The 16,207-nt window shown below is 41.2% G+C and overlaps 1 long non-coding RNA gene across 3 annotated transcripts in view; it reads right to left on the reverse strand.

The window, feature by feature from the left end:
• Positions 1 to 13,864: 13,864 nt before the first annotated feature.
• The window catches only part of LOC108705443, a 57,987-nt gene continuing 55,644 nt past the window's right edge, over positions 13,865 to 16,207 (reverse strand). For all 3 annotated transcript variants that reach the window (XR_005965349.1, XR_005965350.1, XR_005965348.1), the window contains 2 exons: positions 14,700 to 14,792; positions 13,865 to 14,221 (listed from right to left, as the gene is read on the reverse strand). This is a non-coding gene — a long non-coding RNA (uncharacterized LOC108705443). The remainder of the gene's footprint in view (positions 14,222 to 14,699; positions 14,793 to 16,207) is intronic.

Here is a 16,207-nt window from a genome sequence, read left to right on the forward strand (position 1 = left end):
ACCTAATAAATTAATGTAACACACCTAGCGTTTTTTTAAAAAAAATTTCAAAACACCTTTTCTCCATGATATTGGAAAACGGCGAAAAGGCGACCTGTCGCCATGGCGTGCGCACTCCCGACACTGTTCCTGTACGCAGAACCGGAAGTAAGGAGCCGGAAGTCAGAGCACAGAGCAGCCCATTAGGTAAGTAAGGGGGACAGAATGCATGCTGGTAGAGGAGAGGGAAAGGCTGCAGGGGACAGAACGGATGCTGGAAGAGGAGAGGGAAAGGCTACGGGGGCAGAACGGCTGCAGAGAGAGAGGCTGCGGGGGACAGAACAGATGCCGGCAGAGAGAGAGAGAGAGAGAGAGAGGCTGAGGGGACAGAACGGGTGCAGGCAGACGGGAGGGAAAGGCTGCGGGGGCAGAATGGATGCCGGCAGAGGGGAGGGAAAGGCTGCGGGGGCAGAATGGATACCGGCAGAGGGGAGGGAAAGGCTGCGGGGGCAGAAAGGATGCCGGCAGAGGAGAGGGAAAGGCTGCGAGGGCAGAACGGGTGCAGAGAGAGAGAGAGAGAGGCTGAGGGGACAGAACGGGTGCCGGCAGAGGGGAGGGAAAGGCTGCGGGGGCAGAACAGCTGCAGAGAGAGAGAGGCTGCCGGCAGACGGGAGGGAAAGGCTACGGGGGCAGAATGGATGCCGGCAGAGGGGAGGGAAAGGCTGCGGGGGCAGAATGGATACCGGCAGAGGGGAGGGAAAGGCTGCGGGGGCAGAAAGGATGCCGGCAGAGGAGAGGGAAAGGCTGCGAGGGCAGAACGGGTGCAGAGAGAGAGAGAGAGAGGCTGAGGGGACAGAACGGGTGCCGGCAGAGGGGAGGGAAAGGCTGCGGGGGCAGAACAGCTGCAGAGAGAGAGAGGCTGCGGGGGACAGAACGGGTGCCGGCAGACGGGAGGGAAAGGCTACGGGGGCAGAACGGCTGCAGAGAGAGAGGGGCTGCGGGGGACAGAACGGGTGCCGGCAGACGGGAGGGAAAGGCTACGGGGGCAGAACGGCTGCAGAGAGAGAGGCTGCGGGGGACAGAACAGATGCCGGCAGAGGAGAGGGAAAGGCTGCGGGGGCAGAACAGCTGCAGAGAGAGAGAGGCTGCGGGGGACAGAACGGGTGCCGGCAGACGGGAGGGAAAGGCTGCGGGGGCAGAACAGCTGCAGAGAGAGAGAGAGGCTGCGAGGGACAGAACGGGTGCCGGCAGACGGGAGGGAAAGGCTACGGGGGCAGAACGGCTGCAGAGAGAGAGGGGCTGCGGGGGACAGAACGGGTGCCGGCAGACGGGAGGGAAAGGCTACGGGGGCAGAACGGCTGCAGAGAGAGAGGCTGCGGGGGACAGAACAGATGCCGGCAGAGGAGAGGAGAGGGAAAGGCTGCGGGGACAGAATGGATGCCGGCAGAGGGGAGGGAAAGGATGCGGGAAAGAGCGATAAATTCAGAAAGGCTTGACAAAAGATCCTGGGGGGGGAGAGAGAGACATGCTGGGGGAGGGAACATAACTGCTGGGCAAAAGAGTGGGGAGAGAACGTAACGGAATGGCAGAGTTTCTGTCAGCGTGAGCAGGGAAAAGCATCCAGAAGTGACGTCATGAACCCGGAAGTCAGTCCCGGAAGAGACACACAGCAGCGCGCACATAGGGGAACAAGCAAGAAGATGGCGGAGACCCCTTGGACGCCGTGGGACAGTGCCGGTTTGAGTTTTCTCCTATGTCTTATCCAAACAGCAGGAAAGATCAGCATATTGGAGGTAAGTAATTTGTATGAATTTGTTTTTTTTTATTTTTAAAAATTGTGTTACTGGTCCTTTAAGTGTCTGTGTTTGGATGTCTCACTGGGGATTTCCTGACAGCTAGTTACACAAAGCAGTGTTGCAACTGACACTTGTGTGCATGTCTTTCATAATGGTACCTGCCACTTGTCATGCTGTGAATCACTGCAGAATAATAAAGAGAATTTATCAGGACTAGTCAGAGTTAGGCTCAAACTTTACACACACAAATATAAATATGTCCATGTTAGGCAGTGTCACTTAGTAAAGTGTCACTTAGTCCGTGTCTTAGTAAAGCTCCTTGTCTTTCAAAAGAGTCCCCCTCTTGTGGGCATCCTGTGATTCCTTCCCACCTAGTAACTATGTCATTGTAATGGCACAGGCAACAAAAGGGGGTAGGTCTATTCACTATTTTGGAGGCGATTACATTTCTCTTATATTCATATAGTAACTACAACCTTTTCATAAGAATATGACTACGACATTAGTATTTAAAGTATGGAATCTATTATTCAGCATTCCATTTTTAAGAAAGCTCTGACATAAAGGAATTCCTTTTGTTTTTTTTTTAGTGTTTAAATTATTAATTAATATTAATTATATTATAATACTCATGATGGGTGTCTTTTTCAAAGGTGGTGGCCCTTGAGCTTCTTGTGCATTTTGTGTTCTTTTTCCAGTCTCTTATTCAAAATACTACTAATAAAAACCAATTCCAACTTGTCTCAGAATATCACTCTCTACATTATAATAATAGTTAATTTTAAGGCAAACATTCCGTTTAAGCAACAAAGATTAAAACATTTTTCAAGTATCTGACTAGGTAAAGTAAGTAAGAGAATGACTACCTATGGCTACTGCACCAAGGGAATCCAGCAAATGATAGTTTTAGCTCCTCTGTATTTTTTCTGTTAGTATAAGGTAGGTTATATTGTTTGAATACCATGTCTTTCATTTGTTGCCTTTCCAAATGTTAGGGCATCCCCAAGGATTATGACATCCCCGATAACCCAAGCTGGTGCTCTTGTTAGCAGAAAACTGCACCAGCCCAGGGCACGCGCATGAGTGAGTGATCCTCTTTCTCCATTCTTCTTTCTTCAAAATCAAGCAGCTGACGCATGTGCAGTAGAGCAAAAAGCTGGCTTATTTTGTTAAAGTCTGGCTTTTAAAGAAGGAAGGAAGAGGATTGCTTGCTCACTAGTGCCCCAGGCTGGCACAGTTTTCTGCTAACAGAAGCACCAGCCTGGGGTATCAGGTAAGTCATTCCATTCCTTAGGGTTGCCCTAACATTTGGCATCACCCTTAGATTGGAGCTTTCCTTCAAATATATTAAATACATATTTCCAAGGGACTGCTATTTGAATTGGTGTGCCCCATGAGTAACAGGACTGTGACATAAAGATTTCTTCCCAAAGCATCACCATCATTTTTATTTATTCAGCCCCAAATAGTTACACACCACTTTACAATATTAGTATAGCAAACAATAGACTTACAATCAATAAAGAAACAAGGGTTACATAATGAAACAGAAGATTAAAAGGTCCTGCTTTCTAGACTTTACAGTCTAAAGGGATAAGGAACAATTGACACATAAAGTTATTTGATAGACCTAGAGATTATCCTTTGTGTTATATTGACTTCTGATAATCCAGAGTGCATCACATTGGCTTCTTTACACAAGCAGGTCATTAGGGCAGATCAAGAGAAATCTTGCATTTAGAATGGGTTGAAGTAATGAGAGTTAAATGGAGGCAAAGGTCAGAGGTAGGGAGTGTGACGGCTTGTAATCTGGGCTCAGAGTTCAGATTTAGGGCAGAGTCACGGTTAGAATGAAAATTGCCGGCAGGATGGCACTCGGAGCGCTTAGTTTTCAGAAGTCGCCTGTAGTTGCCTTACGAGAAAACTTCGGGTCACTTCGGAAAACGAAGCACTCCGAGTGCCATCCCGCCAGCAATTTTCATTCTAGCTGGCTGGCACCCCGAAGAGGAGATTTGTCGCCGGGTGACTAATCTCCCTGAATTACCGTGTGTGTCTCTGCCCTTAGAGGTTCCATTGTTATGAGTATTAAATGCCAGTGTGAAGAGCTTGAATTGAGGGAAATTCTGAGCTGCTAGGATTTGCACAGGGGAGCATCTGATATGGAAGGTGAGATAAGTTGCATAATTAAGAATGAAGTAGCGTAAAATGGTAATATATAATGCCTCTGTAGTTGAGTTGAAACAATATCTTTTTGAATATTAGTACACATATCCCAACTGTTATCCACGTACTACACATCAACATATGATTGGTACAGGAATTGGGCAGTTTTGACATATTCGTCTGCCTTAAGTACGGTCCCTGGAACACTCTTGTTTTGTCTGCCAATGCCCTCAGACAATGGACAGCGGCAAACAAAACCACCCTCTCGTCTGTCACTGCTCTTAATACAACAGAAAGCCCCTGATACACACTGAGCGATGAGCACAAAAATACTTCCTTGGGCGTTTTGGAGCAGAGTTCCGGTCACCACTACAAATCCATTCCGGGGTGAGGCAGTGTTTTGTCTGCTGATGTTCCCCTTTTTTTAACTCAGCTCTAAGTAAAAGCATGAATATGATTGGTTGCCATGGGTTACTATCCATGTGCCCCTGCCTTTGTGCCAAGGGCCTAAAGCTTCAAAGAAATGACTGTTGCGAATGGAGTAGGTGCCTGAGGGCAAAGAAGGGAGTTAAATAATGCAAATGAGCACTGGGGTTAAAGTGTAAGAATTCAGGATTAGTTATGATCTCCTCCATTTGTGTTTGGCAGATTGGATCGTCTTTGAAGAAAGATGTGTCTGGCCTCTGTTAGGGCAGGGACAGAGCTCAGATTCGGGGAGATTTAGTCGCCCAGCGAGAAATCGCCTCTTCTTCATGGTGACTAATTGTTCCGAAGTTGCACGAAGTTTCCTCGTTTGCCATCCAGCCGGTGATTTACATTCTAGCCGGCAGGAGGCAGTTCGGGGAGATTAGTCGCCCGAAGAAGAGGAGATTTGTAGCCGGGCGACTAATCTCCCCGAATCTAAGTGTGTGTCTCTGCCCTTAGTCCAGGAAAATTGTTTAGCACTGGCATTCTCCTTTTTGTAACATAATCTATTCCATCCCAGCCTGGACATGTCTTGGCCCCTTTCTTTAACTGAAGAAACACATTTTTCAAAACAAATCACATACATCTAATCACACTAAAGCTTTTTGATCTGTGAATGGGACATGTATGAAAGAGTTTGGGCCCATTGCTAAATGTCTGTTTCTGAAAAGGAAAGTCCAATTTTCCTTTCTAATTTAGACCTTCCTGTCACATGTATGTATGTTTCTGTTCAGTTTCAAGTCAGCAGTTTCCTACTTTCACAAACTGCCTGTTTGAAATGAAAATTGTTCTGCCATTCGCCGCCTAGTGTTGACCTCATTTTCAGGCTCTGCAATGCCTTCCAGTAAGTCTTCTGACTGTGACGTTGAGTTGGAATGAAACCACACAGCTTAGCAGAGGAATTTCCCATGACGTGTATTGGCCCCGCCTCCCAAGGTACCAGATTCCTCCCACTCCTTCCCTCTAGCAGCTCTCTCTTTGTTACAATTTCCAATTAAAATCATTTTCATTTTATCAGACTACATATTAGAAAGTAAACAGCCCACCTTATTATTCTACTATCCAAATTAATATATATATATATATATATATATATACACAGTATATATTCATATATAATAAACAAGGGAAAGTTGTGCTCACCACTAATTTTTAAAAACATTAGGCGGGGTAAAACAGACAAATACAAGAGGTCCTCTGCATCAACAGAGGTGCAGAGGACCTCTTGTATTTGTCTATTTTATATATATATATATATATATATACACTAACACCTGCTGTCGATAGAATTGGCCTGATACTTTTGAACGTTCAGTGGAAATTGGGCCAGCCTGAGCTGGGAGACGATTAACAATTGAAGTATGGTGTGATAACAATCGAAGTGTGGCATGATACTGACTTTTTTGAACACTTAAGATACTATATATTTTTTATATCGACCTAAGATTACATTATTTATATTTTTTGAATACTTTTTGATTTTTTCCGATTTTTTATATTTTTTATATATTTTTTTATATTTTTTAGCCACGTGGATTATATCTAATTTTGTGTTACCTCGTGGGGTCTATACTTATACACTAATTGATTATGGTTACTTGGGGAGATTTCTTAGTAAGCACTTATGTAAGTGGGATATAGTGGTTTGGGAAACCGGGTGGTTAACACATAACAAATAATACTGAATTATGGGTAACGAGGGAGTATTGATTTATTTATTTATGGGCTAGTATACATGGTTTGGATTTCTTTAATATTCACATATATTATAGGTTTACGGGCTCAAGGGACACATACACTTAGTGATTACTTAGAATGAGTGTGTCAGCGTAGTGGAGATGTCATGGATTCATAACGGGGGTATGAACTAACACACTATGGCGAGCCACACAGGGGGCGATATTACATTTGAACGCCCCTCCCTCAGCGGCTGAGCTTGGATTTAACATTCCGAGGATAGGAATAGTAGCAGGGGCCCACTTAGTTGAATTCGGGGAACATACGATATTCTACAGGTTGCCACTTACCGTTAATTGAGAGGTAGTTTTTACACTTGACACATATTTGATATATAGATCATTATAACAGATGGACAGAACTTCAGAGCAGGCCTGTCACCTTAACTCAATTTTTGACGCATCTTGTGTAACATTTTTGCAACATTGTTTTATTCTGAGATAAGGAAATGAATACTAGCAACTGTTACTTTAGCTTGTGCTTTTAGCAATACTTTGGTTTTATTGTGTAAAAAGTTGAAATTATGTATAAATGCTTTTTGTGTATGTACTAGGTATTTTTAACACATTTATATGCAGGCATCTGTATGGCTGCTACGTTTCAATGATGCAATAACACGTCAGTTCCAATTTGTCTATGTTCCCGCCAACTCCTGTATTTAAGGCATTCATGTAATCTACTAGACACTTTGAGAAAGGCCTTGGAGGAGGCCGAAACGTTAGTCTGGCATTAACAATAAAACTTTTTTACATTTTTAAGACCTGAGAGTGCGGACCCTTTTTGCTGTTTGTACATTGAAATTTTGGACACTGCACCCAGGCAATTTAAACCATTTATCGAGAGTGCTGGCTTTTCCGTTGACTATATATATAGATATATATATATCTATATATATCTAAATATATATCTAAATATATATATATATATATATATTTTTTTTTTTTTTGGAAAATAAATATTATTCCAATGGAGGATTATGTCAATTACATTATAAATTCCAACTGTGCTGAAATAAACACATTTGAAGGTCCTTGTACTCCATTCTTTGTATTAAAAAAGGGTTTGTTGTGGCTTAGGGGCCTCTTGCCAATTTTAAGAAGCACTTGTGGCTGCTGACAGGCTCATACTGTGAACATTTCTGGCCATGTGCCACCAATTCTGCTTAAATAGAAAAACATAACCTGTTTATAAATACCATTTATCTACCAATTACTTTCCCTTAAATAGACAGTGTGAGGGCACAGGGGCCCACCCAAAAACCTTAGACCAAGGGCCCACCAAAGAACCATAGACCAGGGGCCCACTCTCAGTACTATTATTATTTCTCTCCTCACTCAACCTCTATTCTCCTAGTCTCTATTCTTTACATACTATAATCTATTATTCCATCTATTTAGCCTCTTTGTTCTCGAATAAATAGGAAATAGCCATGAAATAGGCCAACTATTTAGCAGCACAAGGGCCCCCTGATACCTGGGCCCACCAGGAGTTTTCCTAGTATCCCAGTGTGCCAGTCCGACACTGAGTGTAGGTGAAGGAGTTAAAGGGGCCATACACAAGCTGTGTCACTGATCAGATCAGCCCAATTTGGCACAGTGTGTGGATCACCTATGGAAAATTGAGTTTGGGCAAATTAAACAAACACGTTGAACTTAAAAAAATATAAGTATACATACATTCTAAACCTCTAATGCACATTTACCCACTCGCTTCTACTTTAAGGCTGTCAGTCCCTTCTTATACTTTCAGTTAATCATGAGCCCCAGCTTTTCACTTTCCAGTGACTGCCTTTTTGTGGTTTTATTTACATTTGTCTCAAACATTAAACAATGACAAAAAATGTAGTCAATACTGTACTACAGGGGAGTAAAGAGGTTTGTTCCGCCATGAGATTTCAGTTTTGCTGCAAGAAAAAAAACAACACTAGGGGGTAGTTACACTATGACTATGTATTCCTATGTGTAGCAAGCAAAAGCCAAACAAAGACATGGGGAAGGGTACAAAGGGTCGTTCATTGTGTGGCTTTTGTGCTATCATGTGATGCTATTCATAAAAGTTTCTGCTTCTGAACAGCTGCTTTGAGAGCATGCATTTTCTAAGGAATTCCAGTATTTTTGAGCCTACAATCCAAACCCATATCATAAATGTATTTGCACATATAAGATAATAGTCAGTATTAAAGCTTACCTTATTTCCCTTAATATTATTCGTTTAGTGAAGAAGAAGAATGCAAATACATAAAAACTATAAGAAATAAATAATGAAGACTAATTGAGAAGTTGATTAAAATTGGCTTTTCTATAACACACTAAACGTTAACTTAAAGTTGAACCACCCTTTTAATAAATGAATGAAGTATGTTATTGAAATACAGGCTGATTAAATAAACACAAAGCGATCCATAGCCATTTCATATTTTCCTACTGATTTGATCAAATCAAGTCCAAACACTTGATCCAAATTTATTGTTAGTAAATCAGCGCCACATCATATATTTTAATGCAATAAGAGGCTTTTAAATGAAGTCTGTCCTCACTTTAACCTCCTACCTGCTACACTAAAGTACTAAAATAATTGCATTGCTAATTAACAAATGAAAGGGTGGTTCACCTTAAGTTAACCTTTAGTATGTTTTAGGGTAAGGCCAAATGAGGAGATTCAGGGAAGTTTTGTCGCCTGGCGACTAATCGCCACGTCTTTTGCGCGACTATCTCCCCGAACTGCCTCAGCATTTTTTCCCCATAGGCTACAGTGCAAAATCGCCTGCGCTAATGCACACGCGGCAATGCGTTTTCAATAGCCTCGAGGCAACTTTGGGCGACTATTGAAAACGCATCGCCGCGTGTGCATTAGCGCAGGCGATTTTGCACTGTAGCCTATGGGGAAAAAACACTGAGGCAGTTCGGGGAGATAGTCGCGCAAAAGACGTGGCGATTAGTTGCCAGGCGACAAAACCTCCCCGAATCTCCTCGTCTGGCCTTACCCTTAGAATGGTTCATTCTAAGCAATTTTTCAGTTGGCCTTCATTATTTATTTTTTATAGTTTTTAAATTATTTGCCTTCTTCTTCTGACTCTTTCCAGCTTTCAAACAGAGGTCACTGGCCCCAGCAGCCAAAAACTACTGCACTGTGAGGCTATAATTGTATTGTTGTTTTGACTTTTTAATACTTTCTTTCTATGCAGGCCCACTCCTATTCACATTCCAGTCTCTCATTCAAACCACTGCCTGGTAGCTAGGGTAAATACGATCCTAGCAAACAGATAAGTGCTGAAATACTGGAAAGCTGCTAAGCAAAAATCTAAATACAGTGAAACCCTGATTTTACATACTCAGATTTTGCTTTTTCCCAGAATGTAAGCTCTTTTTTTGCAGTCCCATACAGGCAAGTGACGTCTTCTTTCTTGGATTTTACATTTTCCTGGAATTTACACCATTTGATGTTGTCCCCTGTAAAACGTAAAAACGAGGTTCTGCTGTACCTGCAAAACCACATAAAATAGAGACCAATTGCAAATTGTTTGAGAATATCGATGTCTACATCATACTAATAGTTAAAGGTAAACCTTAACATTAAAGAAGGATACTTACAGCTCGTCTTCTTATAGCCATCATCCATGATGTGCATGTAGTGTACCCCATTTAATTCCTGTTATACTGCATTCTGATGTAGCTTTTCTTAAAGGAGAAGGAAAGCTACAGAGGCATTTTATTGCCAATAGATAGCTGCAATAGTGCAAGCTAGAATGCTATATTTATTCTGTAGAATGTTTTACCATATCTGAGTAAAAAGCTCTAGAAACTTCAGTTTGTTTAGGATAGGAGCTGCAGTATTAACATGGTGTGACATCACTTCCTGCCTGAGTCTCTCCCTGCTCTGGTCTCAGATTACAGTAGAGAAGGGATGGGGGGAGGAAGAGGAGCAAACTGAGCATGCTCTTGCCCAGGGCAATGAGGTTTAAGCTGAAAACAGGAAGTCTGATACAGAAGCCCATGAGTACACAATAGAAGGAAAGAAATGCTGTGTTTCTTTTGACAGGAGACTCAGAGCAGCACTACTTTGGGGGTTTACTGGTATATTTAGATGGACCTTTCTGATAAGGCTTACTTAGTTTTAACCTTTCCTTCTCCTTTAAGTAAACAACATCTACCGAAGAAAATGCAGGGATTTATGTATTAATGCCATGGGTGCAAGTACAAAAGTAGGTGCCTATTCACTGGCCATTTGTGTGTGTGGAATTGGTGGTACCAGATACAGTATGTTTTTGTGTGACCCTATGTACTTTCAAGCTTGCACCTCTGAAATATGCCCAAACTAGGAGGCAGAGAAACTATATTTAATCCTTATTGGAGACAAAACATTGTTATATTTAGCAGAATTAAAGAAAGACCCCTTATCCAGAAACCCCTAGGTCCCGAGCATTCTGGATAACATGTCCCATAGTAGTTGGTTGCAGTAGTCTAGGCAGGATAGGCTAAGAGCATGGATGATCATTTTAGTTGCTACAAAAGAATCTTGCAAACATTGCCATAGAAATGCAACGGGTTTTAACAGTTTTATGGTTAGGGAAGGAAAGGGTCATGAATAATCAACAGACAGCCTGTTGATTTTGCTATAATCTAGAAAGGACTCACACTGTGTGCTGGGCAGTACCTTCATTATCACTCTTGTGACAATACTTTAACATGAATAGTTGTTATGGACTTTCCCCCAGGCATGGGAGTATAACACAGTAATGCCATTGATAAATGGCATTTTTCTGAATGGCAGTTATGCCTTGGGCTGATGTCACATACCTTACACCATTTGATTTCAGCCTTAGCTCATGTGTGTTATAACACATATACACTATACACCATTGCATATGTAAAGCAGGCTTTCCCTCCTTTATTCTCAGCAGAAGCACTTTATATATTCTCAGCTATTGACCTTTGTTCAGAATTTCTTTACGTACATGATACATTATGGGTATAAAAAAACAGACTGAGGATAATGGGAACTCAGTTGCAGTAGGTGGGCCACTATTTGGAGGGTAAATTTGAACGTGCCAGAAGAGTGTGAAAGCTAACTCTGTCCCACAGACACAACAAATCAGGCCTTTTTTTAAATAACACCCCTAAGAAGATTTCCTGGCTGCACCAGTGAAGCCTTTTTACAACTGCTATTAATACATTTCGCAATTATCTTTCCTCTTCACTTTCCACAATGAGTTGGTGCAATATGTTTGCATTATGTCAGAAACATACAGTATTGTATGAACAGGTTTGGACTGGGCCGGTGGGACACCGGGGGGAAAAATCCGGTGGGCCACGCGGTTCTTGTGGGCCCTGCCGGCCCAGATCCGCACCCTGTGCCTCTTCCTCCCTTCTTTGTCGCGGAAAAACAGTGTGCACACTTTCGCACATGCGTGTCTCTTCCGCGATGTGAGTGCGTGCGGTTTCGTGCATGCGCACACATGGGCCGGGGGGCCCTGAGGCAGGTCCCCCCATTCCTACCCTGTGTATGATTATATAAAGGCTTTTCAGGGTACAAACACACAGCAGTTTGCAATTGTTCCCCCATATGTAATAAAAGGCACTAATTTTGCCCAGGAGCTGTAACCCACAGCAACCCAGGGTTGGACTGGGATGTGCAAGGCCCACTGGGGCTGCTACCCCAAGGGCTCCAACACCCCATCGGGGGCATCTGCCACCCACCTGCTTAGCCACCATCACCCCTACCCTCTGCATGCACCTGATACTTACTTTGTTGAGATCAGGGGCGAACATCCATTTTTTCCTGGTGTCCCAACGGCCCACTCCGACCCTGTAGCAACCAAAGTTATCTCAAAGGTGAACAACCCCTTTTAGTCTACTAAAAAATAATTAATTAAAATTAAAATAATTTAACAATAAATAAACCAAATTGGCTGGTTTTGCCTCCAATAAGGATTAATTATATCTTAGTTTGGATCAAGGAGCTGTTCTATTATTACAGAGAAAAATGAAAATTTAAAAAATTTGGATTATTTATTTATAATGGAGTCTTTGGGAGATGGCCTTTCTATAATTCAGAGCTTTCTGTATAATGGGTTTCTGGATAACGGATCCCATACCTGTAGTACTTGTAGCTAGTTTATACTAATTATTATAAGGACGCTCGTGTACATGTTTTTTTGTAAAGAGAGAATGGAAGGCTTGAAAGTCCTTGGCTTGGCTTTTAGCACCGTATATTGAGTTACCGGTAATCAGGGTATGAACAAACCAAAATGGGCAACTGCTAAGGCAGACGTCCAACATTTGAAAAACTGAGAGAGGGGCAAAAAAATCTTCCTTGTGCAGTGCCCATTTTGTGGCCATGCCCTTAAATACAATGTATGGGATGTGTTATCCAGAAACCTATTATCCAGAAAGCTCCAAATTACTGAATGGCCATCCCCCATAGACTCCATTTCATCCAAATTTTTTAAAATGATTTCCTATTTCTCTGTAATAATAAAACAGTAGCTTGTACTTGATCAAAACTAATATATAATTAATCCTTATTGGAAGAAAAACCAGACTATTGGGTTCATTTAAGTTTTAAATTATTTTCTAGTAGACTTAAAGGGATCCTGTCATCAGAAAACATGTTTTTTTCAAAAAGCATCAGTTAATAGTGCTACTCCAGCAGACTTCTGCACTGAAATCCATTTCTCAAAAGAGCAAACAGATTTTTTTATATTCAATTTTAAAATCTGACATGGGGCTAGACATTTTGTCAATTTCCCAGCTGCCCCTGGTCATGTGACTTGTGCCTGCACTTTAGGAGAATAATGATTTCTGGCAGGCTGCTGTTTTTCCTTCTCAATGTAACTGAATGTGTCTCAGTGGGACATGGGTTTTTACTATTGAGTGTTGTTCTTAGATCTACCAGGCAGCTGTTATCGTGTGTTAGGGAGCTGCTATCTGGTTACCTTCCCATTGTTCTTTTGTTTGACTGCTGGGGGCGAAAGGGATGGGGGTGATATCACTCCAACTTGCAGTACAGCAGTAAAGAGTGATTGAAGTGAATGAGGTTCAAGTGCACAATATGGATTTGTCTAATTAAAATATTAAGAACGTAATGAATACAGTCAAATCAAGGTTTAACCTTTCAGAATCCCAAAATGATAATCAATAAATATTGAGGTTTGACTCTAGAATTGGTGTGGACCAGTAATTGCAGAAAAAAGTAAAATGTTTCATGAAAAGTGACAATCATACAAGACAAAAAAAAGTGTTTTTTGAGGAAAGTGGGCGAATATTATGGTGTAAAATGCAGGAAAAACACAACGTAAAATCCAGAAAATGCAACCAATGAAATGCAAAATAAATGTTTACATGAAGTGTTACGGACTTATTTTAAGTCTGGCAACTCAAAGATCAAGAAAGCAAGTTTATAATCGTGATGGTTGTAACCTGGCAACTTGAGGGTGATGGGCAATTAAAATGATCTGCATCTCATGTTGCTGTTTCTGAGTTGGTAATTCTGCCTATTCCATACAAGAGCATTTCATTAAAGGACAAGGCAACACTCCTCACTAGTTGAGAAATGTTATATTTCTCAACTATAACTATCGACAATTTACTTGCCAGTAAAAACTACTCCTCTAGCCCTGGCCTTTACTGGGAATAAAAAAAACAAAACAAAATAACCCAAATTATTTTAACATTCAGAGTGTGGATTTCCTAAATCATTGAAAAGTATAGACAGGACAATCAAGATCAATTAAAGTATTTTAATATCGCTCACTGCTTCTTTAAGAAATAACATCTTATAGTGTCAATATTTAGAGGAACCTCTGAACTCACGAAGAGTCATCCTTCAGCACTCAGGAGAGGAAAAACCCCGGGAACCATGGCTGGAAGGACTGCCCTTCCCTCTGGGCATTAAGAGGTTAACGCAGATACTTGGAATAAAGATCAGATTTATGAAGAGAAATAAACTCTATTTAGGGTGTGTAGAAGAGGGTTCATTTCCTAGATTCATCTTCCATTAAGTACATATTCATCTGCTCATCTGTACAAAGACTCATAATTTTCGTGAAACGCATCTTCCTCGGGGAGTTACTTCCCAGTTTTCTGCAAATAAAAAAAAAAAAGATTAGGGAAATTACTCAATTCATCAATTAGGATATCAATCAGCCCTCTATATTGTTGGGCTCCTAGCAGACCCTTATCTTTCTCTGTTGTTACCCTAGCAAGGTTTCTTTTGTAATTTTTGGTGATGACTGAAAAAATCCAGCAATAGTGTTTAAAAGGAAACTCATGAAAGCATCAGAATGAAAACATACACAGTCATTGTGATAGTCTATAAGCAAAAAGCAGTATGTGGTTTAGAGAGATCATGTTGGGGAAGGGGGTTTAGATCTATTTACCTTCACTGTAGGGTCCAAAGTGAACAGAAACAGATTTAAAACAGATTTGAAGAGAAACTCCTAGCATAGTGTAGCGAAAGGAAGAGCTATAGACTTCAGTTTGGGAAATAATACGATTTTACAAGTTAGAGTATGTGGCTGTAGAGAGATCAAGTTGAGGAAAGGGGATCGGGTCTATTTACCTTCACTGGTGGGTCCATAGTGCTCAAAAGTCTTTGCACTTTTTTCACCTCACAAGGCCAGGCCTGACACTCGGCAGATCTCTTTGCCAGGCCCTGTATGGGAAGGATTACAGAAAATGATCAATCAATTAGTTTATTATAAGCAGGTGAAATAAGAAAAAAAGGGTGAAAAAGAAATTATTTTCATATTCCAGTCTTTTATTCAAATCGATACATGGTTGCTAGGATAATTTGAGAACCAGATTGCTAAAACTGCAGACTGGAGAGCTGCTGAATAAAAAGCTACAAACCACAAATACTAATCCATAAAATAAAAAACAATTGCAAAATGTCTCAGAAAATCACTCTCTGCATCATACTTTTTAAAAGTTAACTTGAAGAACCCCTTTAAAAAGGCACAGAAGTTTTATACAAATGATATATATGCCCAGTGTTTATTAGTAATTAGACATACCATCTTACTGTTTAAGTGGTAATAATTTGTATAGAAAACGGTATCACCATAACCAGGCCAGAGAGAAAAACCACAAATAAGATTGTTTAGTTGTAATCTATTTTAAACTCAGCCTCCGCAGTTAATGATAGTGCCGTTATTTTAGTCAGCTAAAATAGATATTGGTTCTACAATCCACTAAACAGGGAATTTGGTGTTTTATTATGGCAATAATATTTGATTTCTGCTTTCCCCATACATCCTATTTTATTTAACATCAAATTACTGCATTACTGCAGTCTATGAGAAATCATCACTGTGGAGCTGCACCTGCAGCTACAATTTTGTTTTTTCTTACCTATGTATACAAAAAATATTCTCACCACCCCTATTGTGATATTTCCACCCTGCCTGTACACTATACATGCTAATATTGCCATGTTTTTCATTTTATTTTCTTAATTCTCAGAAACTCCTGCAGCATTGACAGACTAACTGTCAATCAGTCCAACTGTCACAAAGTCTCAAACTTCCTGGAAGCTGCAGAATGAAGCCAATCCATCCAGCAGCAGGAAGTGTGTTTGATATATATATAGTATCAGACAGTGCCTACACTCAGTCAAAAGACGAAGCCAGAGGTGCACGACCAAGTTTGTAGTAATATTGAAAGGAGAGTCAGCACACTCTGTATAATTTAGGTGAAAACAAGTGTTGGTTTATTCACACATCTCATCCGACGTTTCGGTCCCACATGGGGGAAAGGTCCCCATGTGGGACCGAAACGTCGGATGAGATGTGTGAATAAACCAACACTTGTTTTCACCTAAATTATACAGAGTGTGCTGACTCTCCTTTCAATATATATATATATTCAGTGAAGACAACCATTATGAAGATGGGCGTATTCAAATGTGGTAGTTGTACTATGTGTAACTCCTTGATTACGGGTGATACATTTTGCCACCCCTACACGGGTAAAGTTTACCACATCAAACAGAGGCTCTCATGTACATCTCGGAATGTAGTATACATAATTAAATGCCCATGTGGCTTTTTGTACTGTGGGAAAACCTGT

Source organism: Xenopus laevis, chromosome 2L (genome assembly GCF_017654675.1).
Source record: "Xenopus laevis strain J_2021 chromosome 2L, Xenopus_laevis_v10.1, whole genome shotgun sequence".
Classification (NCBI taxonomy): domain Eukaryota; kingdom Metazoa; phylum Chordata; class Amphibia; order Anura; family Pipidae; genus Xenopus; species Xenopus laevis.